Source organism: Protopterus annectens, chromosome 2.part2, assembly GCF_019279795.1.
Source record: "Protopterus annectens isolate FY-2018-M chromosome 2.part2, PAN1.0, whole genome shotgun sequence".
NCBI lineage: Eukaryota > Metazoa > Chordata > Ceratodontiformes > Protopteridae > Protopterus > Protopterus annectens.
The window spans coordinates 995,157,756-995,181,802 of record NC_056730.1 but is presented as its reverse complement, the minus strand read 5'-3'; positions in this window follow the sequence as shown (position 1 = coordinate 995,181,802).

Here is a 24,047-nt window from a genome sequence, read left to right as displayed (position 1 = left end):
AAAACCCACACTGCAATGGATCCTGTCAGTACACACTCAACCCAACAGGATACTGATGACAAACACACTTACCAATACTGAGTTTCAAACCCTATCTGACTATGTAGTGCTATTACAGTGTTATGCAGTTATTGCATGCACCATGGATCTTACATGTTGGAGAGCTGGCCAAAAGTATCTTTGAATGTGAATGACATCAGCAACAGTGCTATAGAAGGGATAGGGGAAGTGTAGTACATGTGAATGTCCACAAAAGCAGGTATCAATGGAAGCACGCACATCATTACAGTTCACAGGATCAAGATTAGAACTCCTTTCTAACTAGTTTACTACACTACAGTATTACACAGTTACCCCAAGTGCCACAGTACTTATAAAGCTGGCACATGGCCAAAGGGTTATGTCAAGGTGAATGACATCAGCAGGCATGTTAAAGAAGGACAATGGGAGGTGTAGTGATTGTGAATGGCTTCAAAATCATTAATCTGCACACACACACACACACACACACACACACACACACACACACACACACACACACACACACACACACACACACATACACACACACACACACACACACACACACACACACACACACACACACACACACACACACACACACACTTGCCAGTATTGAGATGCACAGGTTCATTGCTTCGCAGGTGTGTAGTAGATGGATGGGTCTGACAGCTGTACAAGGCTAGGCAAAGGGAATACCTTGGCATCAGGCCACATAACAATGGTCTCCAGTGTGGCTCAGGGGTGTAGTCCCTGGAGTGGTCTCTACAGGTGGGTATTGTATTCACCATCCACTCAACTGGGTTACTATTGTGGGTGGCCAGTGATGTGCACTGCTTGCCATGTATGTCAGCTATATTCCATATCATGGACAGTGTCTGGGTTATGCACATGTCCCACACGCATGTTCTTTGACATGTGGAAGTGTACTTGAGGTCTCTGGGACATGTTGTGTGTACAGATTGTTATCTTCTGATGTAGCATTCCTGACCTCATTTGGGGAAATCTGGCTATGGAACTGAGGTCATGCTTGCTCCTACACTGACAGCATGATACAGGTATTCAGTGAAGTTAGTGGCTTCTGTCCATACAGGGCATGTGTATAAGGCACGGTATTCTATTTGTGGGTTACATTTGCAGAATCTACAGTTGTTGCAGTTGTCCAGTGGGGAATGTAGCAAAAGAACCACTGTAAGCATTTATTTGCCTACTGTAGGGATGGAACAGGGTGTCATGTCCTTTTACTTGCTGGATAACACACACTCAGTCAGGAGATGTTGCACATCACAGTACTTTCTGATGTCAGTGGCACTATTGTGGTCAACAGACATGTAGTCCATTGCAATCACACCATGGTTACTATCTGTGGGTAATATGCAGGGAACTACCAATATAGTAGTTGTTGCCTAGCCAAGTGTGTTTGTGTATGAGACATGTGTGGAGAGTGTTTTTTGAGTAATACAAGGGTCGCCTATATTGTTCACCGATCCATAATGTCATATGTAGGGCTAATGATTGTGTACACCAGCCTCTCTGGTGTTTGAAATCTGTTGTCCTTGTATGATGGACATTGTGATATATAGTAGGTCCTCAATATAATAATTTAGCAAAACCCACCCCCACAATGCATCCTGTCATTACACAATCACAACAACCCCTACACAGGATACTGATGACAGACACACTCACTTGCCAGTATTGAGATTCAAACACCTACCTAGCTATGTATTGTTTCTACAGTATTCTACATTTATTGCACGCACCACAGAGCTTACTAGAGGGATGTTGTCCCAAGGTACTTCTAAGGTGAGGGATATCACCAGCCCTTGTAAATACTGGCATTGGGTGGTGTAGTGGGTGACAGAGCCCAAAAATAATTTTACCCGAATCAAAAATTTACATTTGCCAGGGGTGAGGTTCAAAACTCTATCTGTCAATCTTTACAGACCATTATGTTATGCATTTACCACATGCACCACTAATCTAATATAGTTTAGGCTTGGCAACAGGTACTTATAAGGTGGATGATATCTACAAGACTGCTAAAGTCAGGCTCTGAGATGTTTACTGGCTGTAAATGGGGCCAATATTTTACAGGTACACACACAAGCACTTGCCACAGATGAGATTCAAACCCATAGTTGTGTAGTCACTGCTACTACACTGTTTCATATTTATGGCACACACCATGGAGCTTACAAGGTTGACCATTGTCCAAAGGGGTATTTCAAGGTGGCTGACATCAGCAGGCTTGCTAAGGTAGGGCAATGGGAGGTGTAGTGACTGGGAATGGCCTCAAAATCATTAATCTCTACATACACACACACACACACACACACACACACACACACATACACACACACGCAGAGTTTCACAGTTGCCATGTCTGGGATTAGAACTCCTACCTGACTTGCATGTTACACTATAGCATTCCACAGTTATCGCACACAACATGGATCTTATAGGGCTAGCCCTTATCCAAAGGTGTATTTCAAGGTGACTGACATCACAGAAAGAACAACCAGCAGAATGTGAGCAATCCCAAGGACACCAAGTTTATTGAAGTTAAGTGCTTTCCTCTCTATTACAGAGACTTCCTCAGAACAATATTGCACAAAAACCCAACCAAATATATACCCACCCCTCAATTAGCCATTCAAAATTGTGCCAAAATTTTTTAAAGCAATATATACACATCAAATTACAGCAATAAAAATATTGCATATAGCAAATAACAAAACTAAATAAATGTTACCATAAAATATTATAATATGTTAATAAATTATTAAATATTAAAATGCCTCTTGTTACCCAGGCATCAATGAAACTATAAGCATTGCTAGTGTTTTAAAACTTGATCGAATTGTAGGTTAGTAAAGTTAACATGGATTTTATTTAATAATTTATTAACATATTATAATATTTTATGGTAACATTTATTTAGTTTTGTTATTTGCTATAAGCAATATTTTTATTGCTGTAATTTGATGTGTATATATTGCTTTAAACAATTGTTGGCACAATTTTGAATCTTTAATTGAGGGATGGGTATATATTTGGCTGGGTTTTTGTGCAATATTGTTCTGAGGAAGTCTCTGTAATAGAGAGGAAAGCGCTTAACTTCAATAAACTTGGTGTCCTTTGGATTGCTCACATTCTGCTTGTTGTTCTTTCTGTGGTTTTCTACTATTTTGTGAAGGTGACTATCAGCAGGCTTGCTAAAGTAGGGCAATGGGAGGTGTAGTGACTGTGAATGGCCTCAAAATCATTAATCTCTACACAAACACACAGAGTTTCACAGCTGCCATTTCTGGGATCAGAACGCCTACCTAACTAATATGTGATACTATAGTATTATTCAGTTATCGTACGCATCACAGAGATTATGGGGCTGATAATTGGCCAGAGGGATATTCAAGGTGACTGACATCAGCATGAGTGCTAACATGGGCTATGGGAAGTGCAGTGTGTGTGTGTGTGAATGGGCCATAAACCATTCCTTTCGGAATACACACACAACACTCAGTCACACACAACTTTATATTTGACAAGACTGGGTATACAATGCTAGATGAATACTGATTTGTACTATCATGCTAGACAGTTATCACAAGCATCACAGACACTATAGGGCTGAGGGCTACCAAAAGAAAATGTCTACAGTGACTGATATCGGCACATCATGTGATATTGGCCAATTGGATGTGCAGTGGATGGGACAGGAATCATGATAGCAATCTCTTTGTCACTGTCTGCCTCTTTCTTCCTCACATCTCTGTGTGTATTTGTTGGACCTATTATAGTGTGTTGGCCTTGGATATGTGTGAGTATTCCTATCCAATGTGTGTGTAAAGCACGAATGGTGTGCATGTGGCGTATGTGAACAGACATCTGCGACTGACTGATATGTATAGTTCACTGTTGTTGTCAGACATGGGCTTCATTTCTCTAAGTGTTGGAGCATGTCCAGTATGACCTTCTGTATTCTGTTGTCAGACATGGGCTTCATTTCTCCAAGTGTAGGAGCATGCCCAGTATAACCTTCTGTATTGAGTGCATGAATCCATTCCAGGTAGGTTGTACTCCACTGCAGGATTTTGTTTTCTACATCTACAGCTAGCAACCAGTTTCTGCAGGATATCTGTAGATAAGTTGACAATATGGAGTCACAATGGGTGACAGATAGTGGGATACTGTAACTATTGCTGTCTGTGCTGCTTGTGTTACATGGTTGGTGTTAGCAGATATTCAGACACATACTGGTTTTACACTGCAACGCATTATGTCATCAACTACCAACAGATATACTTATTTGCTCATAGTTATTTTCAGGAAAATACAAGATGAATGAAGCTGTATCCAGTATTGTGGTTTGCAGCCTACATATTTTTGCACACTTGTGCCATTCTGGAGGAGTAGCTGCAGACACTTGCTGATAGACCTGTGTAACTGGTCTACAACCTTGGTACTGTGGTGGCTGAGGATCCCCTGCTTGTACATCTATCGACATAAGAGAATAGCCATATCCTGCTGTTGCCATACCTCTCAGCTGTACAGATTCACCTAGGTTACCCAGAGGCAGGGCTCATATATCTGGTCAGTTTCCCTTCACATTATGGTTTATGAGCAGGTTTGTAGCCACCCATTACTGGGTTTGCAGGCAGGGGTAGTATGGCCACACATCAGAGTTTCAGACTTCACATACTGCATGGTATCTATGCTTCTACACCCCCCAATCTGTTATTCTATCCTCTTCCTAACATTATGCGTGTGATATCTGTGAAGTATCCCTATAGTTGTCTCTTCATCGCAGTGTTATTTAGGTGTTGGTCCACAGTTCATGCAGTAGGACATGGTGGGCATGCTACTGGGATTTGTCAACATGGCCTTGCATTTGTGTTCTGTGGACTGTGTTATGTTGTTATTTGGGACCCCATGAGATAACATACATTCTCAGTACGGGTGAGGCACAGGCCTTTGACAGAGGACTATAGGGCATTTGGTAGTGATGCAGGCCATCTGTAGCAGGCCAGTGCATTCTGTCCCTCCTACAGTCACAGGCTGCGAGCCACTGGATTCCACTGGGGTGACAGGGTAAGTGTGGGAGGTCTTAATGGCAATAGTTCCTGTCCATATTAATCCATTGGTCTGGATGCTGGCAGGGTGCTGCTTACAGCTAGGGACACACCTGCATAGGACACCTCTTTAGCATGCTGCATTCTGTGGGTATTCCCATACAGAAGTGGGGGTCATACTGTACACATTCCCAACAGCAGGGATATGACCTGTAATAAACCTGTGTCTGATGGTGGGGTGAGCTGAATGCATGTGTGATATGGAGGCTTCTTACCAATGACTTATAGATATGCCTGGGACATTCCCCTTATGCTGCCTTGTGCGGGGACATAGGCATTCTCTCATTACTTCATAACTGTGCCTTTTGTGGTCTGCCAGTGATTGGCCAGAATACATCAGTATTCCATACTACACAGACAACTAATGTGCTGCTAACCTGTATGTACAATTCCAAAGGTGTGTGCAGTTGACAGTTACATTTTATGTACTCTGTCTAGGGTAATTTCACCTGTGTACTGTGTGTATGTTTGGGCCCACATTCATGGCATGTCCATTTTTCAGATGGTGACAGACAATATATCCGAACAATGAGTATGGATGACTGCTGAATTGGGTCTTACTGGGATGTATTGTGGTTGGCACTGCAGTTGTCAGAGCATGGCCCTGTCATCAACAGAAGTGGCCATAGGCTACCGGGACACAACCCTCCATGCGTGCATGCTGACCACTTCCACACAATGTACAACACTCAACAGCCTAACACACAGAGCCTTGCATATTGTACACATGCAACAATCTATCCTGTAAATTGGGCCAGCTCAGATAATCTGTGCTCCACTGTTATTAACTCCACTTGTACATGTTACTGCATTTCTACATAGGATTGGGGGGCACACCTGACAACTGTAAAGATTTGCTAGGACTGTACTGGTATTTCAGGTAGTTTGTTGGCTTCCATTTCATTTTGTATTCTGACCTATCATGTGGACTAGAGGCATATGAGTAGAGTACAGATCTTAGGTGTAATTGACCTACATTTCAGTTTCAGACTTCATACCCTGCAGAACTAACATACAACAGTCTGACCTGTTGTAGTCTGTCTGTGTAGGACTGGAGGGGGGTGTTCTCCATTGCCATCAATTGGAGGCCTTGGCACAGCCTTTCTTTATGGTCATCTGTACCTGTCCTGCTCTCTGAGGCTGTTGTTGGGTATGCGAACCTCACTGGCATGCATGTGTGTGTCCTATGATTACACATTTGGGCCACCACATGTACTGCAGTGGGATTTGTCACCTTGTCTAGTACTGCCTAGTTTGTTGACACCAGTATTTGTTATGGATTCCATGCTGCCCATATAGGTGTCCAATATCTGCTGCCATCCCATTCAGCCACCCGATTCCCTTGCATGCTCACATCCATACCATAGCTACGACTAGCAGAACATACTACTCCATTCAGCAATTGATAGAAAGAGTGAGTTACTTGTGGCTGTGCCAGTACTGAGGTGCTGGATGGCTGACTATGTCAGATGCACATAGTACACTCCCTATACATGGTAAAGCACAGGTACTGTCATGTTTGGCATCCCTTTTACTGTATCTGTGAGTCAGAGAGAGGTGTCATTCCCTGGGTTCCTACTGTTTCAGTGTATGTGCTATACGTTGCCTCTTTGCCAAAGCCTGGGCATACTGGGCATGTCTCCTTCTGCCTACATGGGCAGGCTCAGGTTGTTCCTCCTCTGAGTCACTCTGTGCCTCTGCTGGCCTTGGCAATTGTGGGGGGCTGTGTGGCCCTGCCTCATGTTGTTCCTGCTGCAGCTGTTTCCGCAGGATCATATTGTGTAGCATGGCATATACAATGAAAATTTGTGTACATGTAGCTGGAGAATACTGCAAGGCTCCACCAGATATGTCCAAGCATCGGAACTGTGACTAGAGCATCTGAAACACATGCTCTATTATGAATCTCATTTGTGTGTGTGCCTCATTATGGAGTTCTTGTTTGGGTGTGTGTGCATTTCTGATGGGTGTCATCAGCCACGGCTCCAGTGCGTAACCAGCATCCCCCACTAGGTGGCCATATGGGCTGTCCCCACTGGCAAATCTATGGTACAGCTGTGTCATATGTCAGATGTGGGAGTTGTGATAGCTTCCACGGCTGCCAGCACACACATTCATTATAATGCCCTGGGCATTGCACACAACCTGGCAGTTGATGGAGGGGAAGCCCTTGCAGTTTATGTAAACCCTACCCCACTCACCAGGTGGTGCTTTGATGTGTATGTGCATGCAGTCTATAGCACCCACTACCTCAGGGTATTCTGCTATTTGATGGAAGAGACGCATATTGCTGTTCAATGCCTCATGGGTGTTGAGGAAATATATGCGCTCACTGGCATGTGCTGACATGGCATCCAGGAACTGGTGGAGTACCCTGGATGCTGATGCCTGTGAGATCCCCATGATATCCCCCGTTGGCCTTGGGAAGGTACCTGTGGCTAGTATTCTTAAGCCTACACATACCTTGGAATCCACTGGCTTGGTTTCCACCCTGTTGGTTCTGTGTGTAAGGCATGGCTGGCACAGCTCAACAATTTTCTGTAGGAGGTTCCTGTCCACCCTATAGTGCTCCACTATCTCCAGCTCATGTAGCCCCTGGTACGTTACCCTGGGTCTGTACACTCTTCTCCTTCTCCTCACTGTGGGTTGATTGTCAGCATTCTCATCCTCACCACCCTCATCCTCTTCCACATATTGATGTATGAGAGTGATAGCAGCTACTATCATTTTGTTAGTTTTCTGTGGTAAAATTTTCCTGTCTGTATACACCAGTGGTGTAGAGTTTGTGGGGAAAAAACAGAAAGGTGTTTGCATAGTTTATAGTAGTGTCCAGGGCTTGGCTGCTGCTTGTGTAATTGGCTGATTCTGATACATTTCACCTGCCAGCTATGCTAGTTCTCCTTGATTGCCTTCCTACTGCTGTTTTCCCTTCACATCGCCTCCCGTTTAAGCCCCGAGGAGCACTGTGCATACCCAGTGCTCAAATGTGAACAGAGCTGCTATTTCCTGTTTTTTTTTTTTTTTTTTTTTTTAAACCCGTTGCACGGCACACACACCCATTTTAGGCTATATAAATTTTGCTAGGCAGCCTCAGACAAACCCCCTTAAATAGCTGTGCTTAGCTAAAGGCAAACACAGGTCAAAAATCTCCAATAAGCTTACAACATGCATGACACTCCCCCTTATGAAGTCAGTTACCTCTTAGGCTTGCACCATGGTGTTGCTGCACTTACGTGGTTGGGTGCTAGCTAACACTGAGGGGAAATCTGTGATTCAGTATCAATCCCCTCATTTGCATAAAACTGACTGCTAATGCATGTACAAGACTGACACTCAGCCTTCCCCCTTATCAACCACTATTTAATGGTATTGTTGTCTTCTGCATACCATTGACTATTATGGCAGAATGCTGATTTTGGTTTAGAAACTTATTTCCAGATTTTTTTTAATTTTATTTTCGGGCTGATCCCATTTGCGCACCACTGCCCTACGTTTAAACAGCCGAAATCGGCAAAAAAAAAGTTATTTTTTATAATTTTGCAACTATTTACCATGCCAATGGCCATATATTTGGCCATTGGCATGCCTACTACATTGAATACATGCTTTCTTTAGAGCTGTTATGCCTCCGTTTTGTAATTTGCAGAAATGTGCAGGTTACTCTATTCCTGCTCAGATGCCTGCATGCTTCCTGAACTGCTAATTCACCTCATTTGCACGGTTTTCACCTGCAAATGGGGGTAATTAGCATACAGGAGCTGTGTCCATGCAGGAATAGTGTTGGAGCACTCATGCCCGTCCCGGGAGTTCATTCCTGGATCGCTCATCGGCAATATTGCGTGCATCAGCTCTTGCACTATTCCTGCACACTGTGCAGAGCTTGCAGATTCCTGGGATCTCTTTTTTTCTAGAGACAGTAACCTAAGAGCTGGTTTATTAAGCAAAGGTCTGAAGTTAAAGGTATTTTCATGGCTGCAATTGATACATTCTCCTTCCAAAAATGAGTTTGAATTCTGCTTGAAATTCAAGCAGAGTTCAAACTCTTGTGTAGGTATATCATGGAACTCTTATCAAGCATTTTTTTTCAGTTTTACCTCTTGCACTACACAAACCTAATTACATTTTCTACTTCTGTGTATAATCTGTGTTAAACTTGCTATTTCCTTAAAGACAATCTGGAACATAGCAGGCACTTCTTTCTACATAAATTAATGCCATACAGTTTCCTGTCTTATATTCCAAAAATCTTTCTTCACACATAACTAAGCAGTAACTGTGCAATTCTAAAGATTCTTTCTTCCCTCATTCATATATACTGCATTTGAACTTTTTCCTTCTACTAGCATCAAGTAACAAAGTAATGTTTCTATTACATTTTATAATGTCTGAGAAAGAAATAGAGCTTTAATGCATTTTGTTTTGGACGCATATTACACAAATGTTCCGATATAGCCGCAGTGGTGTTAATAGTGTTCCAGTGGCTTGTGGCACATTTTGGTGTTGCATATTGTATTTTATTGTATCAGATAAGCACATTTATGCAATTCAGAAAATGTTTGTTCATTTATTTATTTTTATTTTACTTTATTTTATTGATATTTGTTTACCAGTGTAGTGCACTGATCAGTATTGACTGAATTCAGGCTCAGTCCTGGTGAAATACAAAATATTTCACAAACAAAAAAAATACAGAAATATAAACCAATATAAACAATAAAAACAAAAAAGACGGTGGAGGCAAATCACTTAATAAAATTTGTATTAGTGCTTTCGTTTGACAAGTTATTCAAACTTCTTGGTCCTTAAAACTAGAAGAAAAAGAGCTTTGGTGGCAGTTACGGTTGGGTTCATTTAATTTTCCTGGATTGAATGATATTTGTAATATAAAATGTTTGTTGAATTTAAAAGCTTTGGACAGATAGACAAATTTTTGAAAGTGTTTATCAATTATAACACAGAAAAAGTTTTTATGTGTCTTTAAATTTGTGAAGAGGAAGTGATGTCATTGTCAGAAACGTATATAAATGTTTTTTCACTTTTCTATTTCTATCTGAAGAAGTTTGAATAACTTATCAAACGAAAGCGCTAATACAATTTTTATTAAGTGGTTTGCCTCCACTGTCTTTTTTGTTTTTATACAGTTTGTGTTCTTCTTTTTATTTTAGAAATATAAACAATAACAGAATAGTTTAGACTAATTACATTGAAAAAAACTGTGCATATACTTTCTGGTGAACAAGCATACTGCAAAGTGCTATCAAATACAGTGTAGTGTACAATATATACATTCACATGTAATTACCAATTACTAATTATTAATTATTATTAATTATTTAAAATGACAAAACAATTTTTAGAAATAACTGTTGCATGTACAATACATTACGTTGCATGTAGGCTTTCTCTTTAGTAACTTCTTACCTCTGTAAAATCTTAGATTGTATAAATGTAACTACTGTATGTGTATAAATGTAATTAGAAATATAACTACTCTGTGTTTTTAACTGAATCTAAGTATAATGCAATGTAAACAAATGGAGCTTTACTCCCTGGGCCTCTGCTGAAAATGGGTATTACCCAGTCAGACTTTCCCAGTAAACAGACAAATAAATAAATATTAAATCAACAAATGGTTCTTAAAGTTGGTAAGTCTTCAGTAAATCTTGAGAGAGGAGAATAGATTTGAAAATGATATGGGTTAGTTGACATATCCTGTGTTGAAGCAAGAGCATTTGGTTTGGACAAAGATGTGCTTTCTGAGTTGCATTCTGAATTTGGAATTAGTGTTGCTTTCCCTAATGTTGATGGGGAGAGCTTGCCAAAGAGTAGGTGCCTGCTAGGAGAAAGCATGTACAGTGCTGTGGAGTTTGGTTCAAGGGGTAACGAGAGTTGGTGTGGCTTGTGAGTAGTGTTGTAGGTTGTAAAAGGAATTTTTATTTATTATTTATTTATTTATTTAATTTTGTGAACTGTAGCTGCAAGGGGAGTAAATGTGTGGCATTGGAGTAGTTTGTAAATTTGGGATATTAACCATTTGAAATATGTCGACCCACTAGGGCAAGTCCCAAAATGCAAAGACTGAATGGCTGAAAGATTGGACTTACATATACAGAGACCGAGATACCATTTGTCAGAATATTCACTTTTCTCCGAGGTATGGTGATCAAAGAGATGGTATGTATAGGTTCAGGGGATGCCTAAAAGTAGGTTAGATCTTTATTTTGTGGGGTTTTGTACGGTTATACAGTGATGCACACAGAGAATTGAGTTTGTAATGAATCAGCAAATGCTGTTAGAGATAGTCTAAAGTATGGCAATGTTTTTCTTGGAGGAATAAGCAAATTTGGAAGCTCATATTCAAGATGAAAAAGGAGAACTCTTTTGGCAATAACTGCTCTGGCTAGTGTGGATAGGACAGGGGATATCTTTCTAGTTCATAAGACGAGAAGGTTTATTTTGGCTTTCACTTTGTCTGTGTAGAAATGGAAGTTTAATGACTGATCAAGCTATAGTCTTAGGTATTTGAAAGTGCAGGTTGTCTCTATGGGATGGTTGTGTAGGTCAAGGATAGTTAAAGAGGGAGGTGCTTGGTAATTTTTCTAAAAAAAATTTCAATTACCAGTGGCTATGGTCTGCAATGGCATTGACACCTTTAATAAATGTATGCATTATACAATGTGGACAACTGAACGTATCGACTGACATGAAGATTATTCATTGACTTATTTATTCATTTGACATTTGTAATGCTACATTGGAGTAATGATCCCCAAATAGCAGCAACCTGAACCAAAAGTCATAAAATGAGTTATAACATTAAAATAAATGTAATAATGTGCCATATTTGTATGAAATAAAAATATAATAATGCCATACTTGTAAGAAATAAAAATAGAATAAAATAATAATGCATTGCATTAGTTATTTCAGTGCAATAGACAGTATACAGAAATTCAATTAATAATTACTTGCAAAATACATAAACTGAGTAAATGAACAAGTAACTTTGTGGAAGATAAATAATTATGGGGGGAATAAAACTGCAAGGATAAAAAAATAAATGTATAATGTTGGGGGGAGAAAATTAAATTTAGTTAAGTGGATATAAAGTGAGTGCATTAAGTTCTTGAAAATCAAAATACTGATTAGGATTATAAAAGTATGTAGAAGAGAAATCTAGACAGAAGGCTGTGTAAGAATCACAATTGATAACATGACTGTCTTCTCAATGATATTTGTACAATTTTAAAAGTATAGCTGTGGGAGTTGAGGGAACATTTGTTAACTAGATGAGGGTTGTTGTTGTATCTTTCGGCTTTTCCCAGTTAGGGGTCACCACAGCAGAACTCCGGTCCACTAATGATTGGCAGTAGATTTTTACATAACGACTTACCAGGCCTGATGCACAACCTGCAATGAAGGTACGCCCATTCACGCATGTCTCCACACAGAAGATGCTTTAGCTGAGAATCAAACAGGACAACATCTTACTGTGAGGTGATAACGCTACCGCAGCACCACCACCACAGTTAAATGTGTAAAAATCATTGTAGAAAAAAGTGGATGCACCAGATGTTTTTTCAGGCTTGTTCTTTACTATAGATGTACTATTATGATTTATTAATCAGTAGGTTAATAATGGATCAAATTAAAATTATGCTTATGTTTCTAGTATGTGATGCTTATATAGAACATATATCATTTTTGGACTCTAATCTCTTATGCACAGAACAGAGGAACTTTTGCAGTAGCATAATAATGTTAAAAAAACAAACAGTTTAATCTGTCTATCTATCTATCTATCTAAATATCTATCTGTCTCTGTGTGTGTGTGTGTGTGTGTGTGTGTGTGTGTGTGTGTGTGTGTGTGTGTGTGTGTGTGTGTGTGTGTGTGTGATATGAGTTATCACTGCACACATTTTGTCTCGTGCTGAGCCACTACTGTTTTCTTGTAACTGATACAGATTGCCAAATTATGTAATGGCTGAAGTTCATTATATCTACAGTTATATACTTCAAGGGATTCTTCCCATTCTTTGAGTTTGTGTGACCCTGGAGTTAGTATATTTAATTTCCTAAGTTGTGGGAGATGAGCCCAAAGCCCACTACATGCAAAGTTGCTTTTCATTTTATTTTTGGTAATTGAAAATGTAACCTGTTGGTTTAAATTTGCATTTACTCTTTTCAATGATCTTAGAGGTAATCACTGATGAGTCTGCTCAATGTTTTCTGCTTCAGTCAAACTCGCTAGTGATTATTAATTATAAACTCATATATGCATCTCTTTCTCACTCTCTCTCACTGTGTGCATGTGTGTGTGTGTGTGTGTGTGTGTGTGTGTGTGTGTGTGTGTGTGTGTATGTGTGTGTGTGTGTGTGTATATATATATATATATATATATATATATATATATATATATATATATATATTTATACACTAGTTCTCTAAATTTCTATTCTGTACAGAGTAATACTTTCAATAAGGTTGCACTCCTTTCCATAATCTTGCTTTTTTTCTTTAAAGAGAGCATGTGACAGTCATTTGATCACTAGTTTGTTCATTAAGTAAAACATTTTTTTTTTTTCAAGCAAGAAGAAATGATAAGGATGGTGGTTTTATTTATTTATTTTTTCATTTTTTTTTCCTCATGACCATCAAGCCTCCATCCCACTTCCCCTGCTCCTAGATTCATAGCACTTACTAGGTTATTAATCAGGGAGGATCTTTGGAAGCATAGCCCTGCATTCCCATTGTAATTTTTAGCCCTTATATTTTGCAATATGAATTTCCAAAGACTGGCTGCAGAAGTGTATTGCTGAATACTTATGTTTCCCTATCCATGAAGGACACTGGTGCTAAACCAGGGTGAATCTGTAGTTACCATTTCATTCATCCAGTCACATTTGAATAAAGTAAGATAAATATTCTGCTTTATGTGGAAGTGAAGCTGATGGTCCATTCCTTTTTTTTTCAATAATAAATGTTTATTGTTTTACCATTTTCCATACAAACTTAAACAAAACAAAAATATCAATACATTCCAACTAATGTTTCTAATAATAACATAATAACATATATACAATATTTACATGAATGCTTCCAATTGTAGCAACAGATTACAGAAGAACATATGAAAAGAATTAAAAATAGATCCAATATCTAAACCTTTTACTTATTAATACATTTCCCTTATAAGATATATATGTCTCAGAGTAAGGTTGGGTTCAATGTATTACACCAATATAATATTAAAAATATGTTCCCATATTTTCGGATTATTGATATTTTTATTGTGATCCTTAAGAAGAAATTTATGGGCTAATATATGTCTCATTGCTAGAATCTTAAAGTTATCCCATGAAGTTTGAGATGGATTTAACCAGTTAGTAGCTATATATAGTTTCATTAACAAAAAATATTAATAAGTATAGTAATTTGGGATCTAGAGAAATGTATTGGAGGGATATGTAAAATCATAAATTCCCATGCCAGTGTTGAACTTTGATAACCCATCTTTTGAAGTTGCATTCTTAGAGAGTTCCAAAGTTTATAAATACATTTGCACTCCAGAACATATGAAGACGGTCTGCTAATTGATCTTTGCAGTATGGACAGTTTGGAGATTTTTGAGAATTGAATTTATGCAAGCTAAGGCGTGTATAATAAGCATTATTAAATACCATAAGCTGAGTATACGTCAACTTTTGAAGAGAAATTGATTTTGTTGTTAAGTTAATTGCTTTCAGTATTTGGTTTTCTTCTATCAATGGCATTTTTCTTTCCAATAGTTTGACAAAAGAACTTTATTCTGAAATTTGAAATCTTTTATTAATTTATTTGTAGCTGCTATAAATTTAACCTCTTGTTGAAGAGTTTGCCACAAGTTTAAACATTTTGTTAGATCCTCATCTTTAATTCTGAAATCCTTAAAGTAACATATGGAAAGTTCCTTAATCTGTCTCAAAATAACTAAATATGATTTGGGCAGATTCATTTCTTGTCTTATTTCATTAGTTGAATATTTGAGGTATGGGTATATATCAAGTAAAGTTAAATTAATCATAGAAGGAAAATTTTTAAGATCTATTAATTTATTATTAATTTTCAGGTTGGGATTTCTATGAAAAGGTTGAAAGACCATCATATGTTGAATGAGATTTAATGAATGAAATAAGTTTTTTACTGATGTTATATATAATTTAATGTGATCCATTATATCATATGATTTAAACTTTTCCTTTTCTAAGAAAGGTAATGCTTTGGGATTAATATTCAGATTCAAAATATGTTTATAATTCAAAATTACCCACGTCGGTGACCATTTATTACTAGAAGTGTCACAATTAGCAATTCTTAAGATTCTGTTAGAGTTTATTATTAAGTAGTAAGTTTCAAAATTTGGTAGATCCAATCCCCCTCTATTTTTTGGGGTCATCAATTTACCATATGATATCCTAGTCTTCCTTGGGTCCCAGATAAATTTAGCCGATTCCCTATGAATTTGTTTAAAAAACCTCTTAGAGATTAGAATTTGAGCAGATGTAAAAATGTATAATAATCTGGGTAGTACATTCATTTTAATAATTGAAACTTTTGCTAATACTGGTAACTTTAAATTATTCCATCTCCTAAAATCAAATAATATGTGATTCCAAACCAATTTAATATCAGTAATATAAAAATCTTTATCATCTGTAGAAAAGGTAATACCCAAATATTTAATTTTATCTTCAGATTTTACCTGCCCTATCAATGGCAGAAGCGAAAAGGGTTTGGGGGTTTTAAAGAAAATATTTTTTTTTTTTTAAGATTAATTTTGTAGTTAGATATTACTGCAAAGTCATCCACTGCTTTTAGTAGCTTTTCAGTGTCTGAAATTGGTGTTGTACAGTATATATTAAGATCGTCAGCAAAAGCCGCCATAGATATTTTAGTTCCATATAGTATTGGGGCATTATGATATACATTCTGTTTAATATATACAAATAAAGGCTCTAGGTATATATTAAATAATAAGGGGGACAAAGGACAACCCTGATGAGTTCCATTTTTAATTTGTATTCTTTTAGAAAAGCTTTTATTAATATATAAAGTTGTGTAAGGATTGTTGTACAGAATTTGTAACATTAAGATAAATTCCTGGGGTATATTAAAATATGGTAAAGTATCAAACAGAAAATTTATATTAACCCTATCAAAAGCCTTTTGTGCATCAATTATGAGTGCATAGATATTTGAATTCTTTTGTTTAGCATAAGAAATTAATGTATGAAGTGTTAATGTGTTGTTGCTAGTTTGTCTAGCAGTTATAAAACCAGCTTGTTCATTCGATATTATTCAATTCATTAATTTTTCAATCTATTAGCTAAAATAGAGGTCAAAATTTTCATATCTACATTTAATAGTGAAAACTGGTCTATAATTATCTGGATTTTGGGCATCAGCATTTACTTTAGGTATAAGAATAGTTTTTGATGCATTAAAGTGGGGGTCATTGATTTTGTTATTAATTATGTAATTAAGTACATGCGAGAGTATTTTACCAAGAACATCACAAAACGTTTTATAAAATTCAGCAGTCAGACCATCAGGACCCGGTGCTTTATATGATTTGAAGTTTTTTTATTATATGTATTATTTCTTCATCCGATATAGGTTTAATTAGATCTTTTTGAGAATTATCATCTATTTTTGGAAAACTGATTTTTTGGAAAAATTCTTTATCAGACCTATTTAAAGATGAATCATTTTGATCTGCATAAATATTAGAGTATATTCATTCAAAAACATTAACAATATCTTCAGTTTTAGAATATATTGTATTCTCAAAATGTATTTCCGAGATTAGTGATGCTGTTTTCGATTTATTAATAATTCTAGCTAATGCTCTTGATGGCGTTTGAATATGATTGGCATATCTCACTAACATTTTATGTTCATAAAACGTCAGTCTATTATTTTGAATTAAAAAAATATCTTTTTGACATTTAAATAGTTCCGTCTCTGTTTGACTGTTATAGTTCTGAATCAGCTCTTGATCAAGTATTTTTATTTTAGCTTCCAATTTTTGTACATCTCTAATTTGCATTTTTTTGTAATATGAGGCTTTTTGCAAAAAGATCCCTCTTACTTGTGCTTTAACTGTCACCCATTCAATATCGGGAGGATGTTGCGGTTTCTCTAGTTTAACTAATAGGCGATTAAGAACACCTGTAATTTCCTGTATTATTTCTTCTTTATTTAACAAATTTGGATTTAAAGACCAATTATAACCCCTATGTAGCAAATTATATCTAGGATCTTTAGAAAAACTTAATGAAATTTTAGAATGGTTAGATAAATAACGAGCATTTATAAAGACTAATGGTTCAAAATTAGTCATTGTTTCTGAAATTAAAAAAATCTATTCTAGACCACATTTTGTGACACATTGAGTAAAAAGTAAAGTTATTTATATTAAGGTGATTACTTACATATTTAAATGGGTCATATAATTGAAAATCCTCTTTTATATCATTTAGTGCGACCACCGCTTGTCTATTAAATGACCTTTGTGGACAATACCTATCCAATTTCAGATTCTGATAAGAATTCCAATCTCCTCCTATAATTATGTAGTAGTTATTATACTGATTTAAAAGTGGATAAAGTGATGCTATGAAAAATTACTGATTATTACGTTGTACATATACATTAAGAAGTAAAATCGGTTTATCATAAAGAGTAGAGGAAAGAATAACATAGCACCATCTTCCTTCTTTATCTATTTTAGAGTCCAAAATTTTTTCTTGATATTGATTTTTAATAACTATAGCTACCCCTGCACTATTAGTTTTACCTTCCGAGGCTACAACCTTTCTAATCCATTTCCTTTTCTTCATATCTGCCCATTGATCATTAGTTAAATGAGTTTCTTGAAGTAATATAAAACATGCTCTAGCCTGCAAAAGTAAATGAAGAAATCATTTCCTCTTCTTTGAGTTCTGGAGCCCTTTTGTGTTCCATGAGTCTATTTCCCACATTTCAATAAGTTATTTTATGTAAAAGGCGTTTAAAAAGGAGAAGTAGAATGAAGTCAGAAATGTTTTAAAGACATATATAGTTTGGAAGAATTCTTGAAATCCCGTCCCATACCAGTGCCTACCCACTCTACCCTCGGACCGGGACAATTATAGGTCTTGTACAGGGTAAAGAATTATAAAGATTAATAAAATAAACCTATGTGTGCTCTTCAGGTTATAATAACTCAAATATATACCATAAACAGAACCTATATAAACTAAGATTAATTCTACAAAGCCTAATCTAAACATTCCCTACTAAACACTACTGTCATCAACATCTCTTGTATTAACTATTCTTTGAATAAATCATGTAAGAAATATGGAACAACATGTATAGAGTTTTCAGTCCTCTTGATTAACTAACTAGAAACTACTTAAAGGTACTAGCTAACATATCTTGATAAAAATATTCACAGAGTAAAGAAAGCTAAAGATTTCTTAAGTATATAAGTAATTAGCTTGTTCATTTTCTGTGTACACCTCTATTTAAACAATAGAAATCACATATGATAAAACATAGTAGTTATAAAATAGGATGAAGATCCAGTACTTGGTCAACGTTGTCTTCTATTATTTAGACAACAGGTGAAAAAAAAAGGACATCCTGATATATTATAGCAGTATAATAATATGGGGATCTCCATAAAAGAAATAACTACCTCCTCTAGTGTCAATATTAACTTCTTCATTGTTTAAACATTTCAGCTTAAAACTGACTACTAGTACCATTAGGTATTACCAAACTTAATGTTTCCACTATTAACATCAGCAGTTGCTAAGAGTATAAAAACACATCACATATATCTAGTGGTATATGAAACCTTACTATATAGTAGAATTAAATATAATATCTCGTGTAATTACTATATATGTGCAAATCATTGGTATTAAGGGACTAACTATGTCCTTTCGGTAGTAATTTTGAAATATAAAACAATAACTATTTATCCTTAAATACATTTCTTGCTAAGCATTAATATATTGTATAGTTACAAGAATTTACTATTTCAAAAGATGTAATTGTGAGAACCTGTAAATATGTGTTTAAATTATTATCCGACAACACCTTTTATTGTTTCTTTAACATTACTCAGTTCAAAACAGTTCACATCATATTTCCAAGTCTGGAAATCGGACCAAACATTCACAATGGTGGATTCTTAATACAAGCAGACTTCCGGAAGCGCCACAGTAAATACCGCACCCTCAGAAGCAACACAGGGATTTCCTGTCTCTTCATAGGAGAACAGACTTCGCAAAAGCTATAAAACTTCAGGAGACGTTCGCTAATGTCCAGGATCTAAAAAAAACAAGTTCTTATCTAATCAAGAAGAGGCCTAAAGCACTAAAACTTTGAGACAAAGGATTACCAAGACCTCGAGCCACAGCAACAGATGAATCCGACCTCGGATGACATGCCAGTCGCAATGGAAAGCCATATCAAGTCTCTGAAGCAGGTAAAGACTTAAAAAGTTTCAAAAAGATAGTTTTTGCCTCATTTTTTTGTTGAAACAGAATATCTAGACCCATCAATTGTAAATATTAATGTATTAGGATGTTTCATTTGAAATTTTATATGTTTTTCAATGAGACATTTACAATAAGGCGATAGTGATTGTCTAGCTTGCCTGATTTGCAGAGGCAAGTCCTGAGCCATAGAAATTCTATTGTTGTTCCACATAACATAGCCCCCATTTTTCTTAATAGTTTTAAGAATTTTATTGACATCTTGGTAGTTAAGAATTTTAACATGCACAGGTCTTGAGCTATTCGAAGCCTGAGCTTCCCTCAAAGCTCTGTGTGCTCTTTCTATGATTATTTGTTTTACCATATCAGGGTCTTTAAGGAGAACTGTGAGTATTTGTGTAATAGATGTAATTAAGTCATTATATTGTACAGACTCCGGGATTCCTCTGATAATTATATTTCTCCTGGATCTCACCTCTAGATCAGTTATTTTAGCTTGAATAGCAAGAATATCCAGATCATGTGTATCTGATTTTTTTGCAAGCGAAGTTAATTTATCTTCATTTTCTGATATCCGAGCTTCAGTTTTGTCCATTCTTTCAAGAATTTGAGTACAGGAAATTCCAAAGGTTTGTACTTGTACAGTTAGTTCTTTCAGAACTTCTTGAATAGGTAACAAAGCAGTTTTGATATCTTCCATGTTTAGCATTTGGTCAGGTTTATTTTTGGTCCCTGGTTTTGATTGTTCCTGCTGTTTTATAATTTTTTGTCTTTTCGAAATGACATCTTTTTCCAGTGACTGCAGTTCTGAAAGTTTAGTTTTTGTAGTAGTTATATCCATATTTTTGTCTTCTTTCGACATTTTATATCAGTACTGGAACTCAGAGTATACTGAATACACAGTTCCTTAGTTTGAATCTCTCTTCAGAGCCAGCTAATCTATTATAATCCTGTTAGATACTGTACTTTTCCTCAGTTTATTCGCTTCTTGAAGGCTAATTAAATGAAGTTGAAGTTATTTTTACCAAGATTTATTGCTCAAAGGTTCTTAATCTCACTTCAGAGTTTGGATTTCCTCAGGTTATATGCAGAGATGTAGATCAGCAGTGTTCACAGAATGGCAGCCATCTTTGAAAAATCCTGATGGTCCATTCCTATCCTTCCAGCATGTTTTGAAAATCTTGGAAAAGAGATTGATGAACTTGAACACGTGATTCTGACACCACTTCTGAATGGATGATAGGTCTAAGAGAATAGGGTTTGTTGAGGCTCTATTTGTGAGGAACATGTTGCTTCTTAGTTCCCTGTATGATACAAAGAAGAGATACAAGGTTTTGTGATGATGTTTGCAGTTTTTATTGTTGTAGAATTCACACCAGCAAGGACAAGATTCCTGCAGCTGGTGTATTCTGAAATAGGTAAAAGACAGCTGGTAGGAACAGTGACATTATTTGCTGGAGATTAGGGTCCTTCTCCTTAATGTCTATCATTGCCATGTGCCCGTGACTACTGAGGCCAAATGTGATAGAGTGGAATGCATATTTTTCCTGCTCCCATGAGTAATGACAATTTAAATAATCTTATCTCCCTTGACAGCAGGTAACTTCACTGATCTTGGTCTCTACAGGAGATATGAAATGGACATCATACCCAGGCACGTGTTTTCAGTCCTCTAACCTGGTATGAACAAGTTGACACTGAATTATAACTCTTCTTTCTCTGCTGCTTGCTCATCTAATACACAGGCAGCAAATCAAATTCTGGACATCTGTGCCATAGTCAGGGTTTGATCGTTCTATGTCACAGGGAACAATATAGTGATTTTATTCATGGAAATGCTTTTAATAAGGTTGCAGTTCTTCCTGGCATCCTGTTTTTTTAAGTGATTTTAACTGTGAATGTGTTACAATACAAGTTCTAGTCTCTTGAATACCAAATTACACATTAAGCAAAGAATATTTTTTTTTTCATCTAACAATAAGTTTTGGTAAATATAGTGACTTATCCAATACTTGGCATAGCAGGAAAATAATTATTGCTAAAACTATGTGAAATAAATTGGCCTTCCCACAACATAAACCAGATTCAAGCTACACTCTCTCAAGTACTTATATAGCCTGAGGTCTGGTTAATTCAACATCATCTTCTGCTCAGTACAACAAATAAAGTAGTAATACTTGGTGGCAAGAATTATTAAATAATAGGACATGCACGCTGGATCTGAGAAGGTGATTCACAGACTCAGCTGACCCGCTTTCTTCTTATTAATTCTTAAATTTAAAAACTGATTGTAAAATAATTTATACAGAGTAAACTTTACATGCATTGTTAAAAAAAATACAAAATGAGTCTGCATATTATAAAGGATCAAAGACTGAAGCATCCTAAGAACCATCTTGGCAAGGGTTGTCGATAGTGTGTTGCTCTTACATGTTCCAGTGTAACACATAGTTTTGCTGACCCTGTAGCAGCATAAAATCATAAACAGTACAAGCATTAACTATTAATTTCATAGAATGGCCAAATCAGCCAGCACCATTGTATTACATTTTCTTGGTTTATGTCAAAGTTGAGGGGGTGTGAGACATATCACTGTGCTGTATATACAGTGCTTAGAATTATATGTGCTTAATTTTTAATGCTTTTCTAATTGAATGTGTTGCCCAACAAAGTTGATATATTTATGAAAGATATGTAAATGTTTTCTATGGTGGCATTACTTAATTGCACTCTGTTTTCTTTAAGTATGACAATATCTTTTCTGTAACCGAGATGATAGCAGTTGGCTACCAGCAGGCACAACATTTGTTCCTTATCCTACACCTGCCTCTTTTTGCTAAATTTTTTGCCAATCCCTGAAATCTTTGTCTGATGTGCACTGGGTATGTTATCATACTTATCTTGTACTTTATTATGTAACTGCAGCTTTGGACTCAGTAAATGCCCATATGACTTATTTACAACCTGGCAGAAGGACTTTTGTGTAGATATTTGTGATATACACTTGGATTTGAAAAATAATGCAAATCAATCATGTGGTCTTCTTATTTGCTTTCATGTATAACTATTCTCTAGGAGAAACTTTATTTGATTTATAATTTTTTATATATTGTTTGACTGAATAAAGGGATAGGTTATAGGCCGGCACACTCTAGTCCTCCCAAGAGTCTTAGCTAGTTATAACGGGTCTATATTATATCGAGCGCTTAAAAAAGTGAACGATGAATAATCAACCCCATGTAAGCGAAAGCTTACAATCTCGAAAGCTCAGAACAGCGATTTTTTTTCCAAGGGAAAAAAAAATTGCTGTCCCAAAAAATAAATAAATAACAAAAATTGAAAGGATATATAGAGTGGGGGGGCTTCATCCCTCACACCCCCTACTTAAATATACCAACTCCAAGATCACACTACAGTGCCGAAAACAGCGAAGTAACAAAAGTGGCCAAGTGAATTATTTCCCTGGGAAAGAATTTGCTTAAAAGCGGCTTTTCTATTTTGCCTTTTTGTTGTTTTTAGTTCGACCAAGACGCATTTGATAGAATGCCTCTTCGGTCATCTAATAGGAACCCATTATAACTTGCTACAGATTGCAAGCAAAACACTCCATATCTTATCTCTAACCATCCAGTACTGTTTTCTGCTTTCCTGTGGAACATTTTAGTAGAGGAAGGTTCATTTCATTTATATTTCATCTTTACATCTGAGTTTTGCTGCTTGTTTAGAAGTAAGGGATAGATTGTATGCAGACACACTCTAGCCCACCCAGTGGGCCTAGGTAGTTATAAAGTGAGTGGTTTTAAGCTTAAACTAAATACATGCTTGGTGTCTAGTGTAACTTGCAAAACTGACATAGTAGATCAATATGACTACTTTATGAAGTACTTCCCTTTGTACAGGCTCGCTCGTTGTACTTCATTTAATAATGCTTTGTATATTGTTGTGTGATTTCTTCAAACTATTTGACTTAGTTTAATAGCTGTTCAAATCCCTGCAAATTATGAAATTATTAATTGTTATTAATATTGTTTGTGTTCCTAAGCAGATGATATTTCATATCATATTTTATCATCTCTGATTTGCAGTGATCATGGAATTACAAATGATAAACTACTCACTGTTAAATAATTCTGTCAAACTGGAATCTAAATCTATGTAGAAAATGTTTAATACTAGACTATATTGAACCAAAGAAGCAAAACAGTTACTATGTAAAACTAAACAGTATTATGCATTCAGTGGAAAGACTGAAAATTACAAAATCAAATTCAAGCAAGGGCTGGCTCACTAAATATAAAATAGTTGACTAAACAGCAAAAGATTCTAATGAAGTCTCACAAGAAAAGGGAGACAAAAACAT